Raw genomic sequence first — 1,923 nt, forward strand, 5'->3', positions numbered from 1 at the left:
ACATGTCTGAGCCCTCATTATAGCTTGAAAGTTTGGAAGTGGAATTGCATGGATCCAGTTTCACTAGGGTCTGAGATCCAAACTTAAATTTCAATATTTCCTCTACCTAATCAGCAGTCACTGGGACCCAGAGGGACAACAAAACTGACTCATGATGTTAGTGGAGCCATTAGGACTACCTCCAATAATATTTATATTAAAATGTTTAAATTTTAATACAATAGTCTTTCTTTTTATGTCCCTCATATGATTCTACTGAATTTTCCTCTTTTTCTTAGTCTATGGTAAATGTCGTTATCAAAATTCAAAGCACCAATAAAATTTTAGCTCACTATTTACATAATGACTGTCACTTATATTGCTCTTCTTAAACATATTTAATTATTGGACCTTTATATCTCTTTTTATTTATTTGTCCAAAATTTTGTTTATTAGGCTAGAAATTTCTTATATATGAGTTAACTTCTGAAATATTTCTCAAAGTCCATTATAGTTATTTGAAAATAATAAATTAAGATGTCACTTATTGTCTAGTTTTTACATATGTTTCATAAACTTACCTCAATTGTATATCTTTAGATATTTTCTGATATTTGATCAGATTAATATGTTATATTACCTACAAATGTGTAACATTAAAAAGCATCAGATGGTAAAGTTTATTTAATTTTATTCATTCATTTTATTGAGGAAGAATTTGAGATCCGGAGCGATCAAGTTTTGCCTTAGTAACTAGTTGGGTGGCATGTAAAAAACAATTTTGATGACTACTTAAGTAATAATGCTTATCATTTCTTCATTTACTCAAAGGACTTTCTGACCCACCAAATGGTTAAGAAGCATTCACGAGATGATTTCTAGGAGCCTTCACCCTTTTCACATGATTTAAGTACCATTTTGTTCTACATACATATTCATGCAAGTGAGAAGTTCAGCTAACTATTTAAGTAATTCAAATTGTAATTGTTCAGATAACTCAGATCAAGGTGTCAAAGTATCTGGAGAAATTGCATCAATTCTTTAATTTATAATTAAATCTACCTTTGAAGAAGCATTGTTGTATAATAAATGTTTTTCCCCAGACCAAAATGCTTTACAATTATAAGACATGAATGATTGTTTGCAAGATTAAGCCCTTCAGGCCATAGATAACCCACTGCAATCTCAGTCACAGGAGATGCCAGACAAATGCTTCTGCATCAGTAGGAGTCAGGAATAATTTGAGGACTCATGCAAGCAAAAAAGGGCATATTTCTTTCCAGAGGAACGCAGAGACATAATTAGATATTTGCATGTAACACTTAACCCTTGATTATGCTTTTCAGTTAATTATTTAAAATTATTGAACTGTTATTTCATCATGGACTAAATATAAGTACAGGTGTACACAGTTCATACATTAAGGAAATAGTTATAAATAGAATATTATAGAAACGCAAAATTCATAGATATGAAAATTACACAAAATGAAATGATAAACTGGAAGATTTGACCTTGCTTTGTCTCAATTCAGAAGCCTTGCTTGGCAACAGAAAATCATTCGAAAACAAAATAAAACAAGAAAACAACAAAAACATCTGGTTTGCCTATTATCTGTTGGTTATAAAGTGTGTCAGATAATATGGAACAATGTATTTTTAAGTGTTTTTTGAGGTCTTACATCGTGTGTAGGAGGGTAGGGATAAATCCTCATCAAAATATATATATAAGATTGTGCACACATTTTGTAGTATCATTTATTAATTTCAATTAGGATTAAGTTAGTAACTATTGAATTGACCTAGATAAAACACTTAACTTCTCTGAGGGTTAGTTCCATTTTATATAAAAGTTATGCTAGATTGAAGAAGACTAATTTGGAATGCAGGGGAAAATATACTTTCTTTTGTTGCTTTAATAATGGACTTCCTTGTGATCTTCATT

Source organism: Suricata suricatta, chromosome 8 (genome assembly GCF_006229205.1).
Source record: "Suricata suricatta isolate VVHF042 chromosome 8, meerkat_22Aug2017_6uvM2_HiC, whole genome shotgun sequence".
NCBI classification, from domain to species: Eukaryota; Metazoa; Chordata; class Mammalia; order Carnivora; family Herpestidae; genus Suricata; species Suricata suricatta.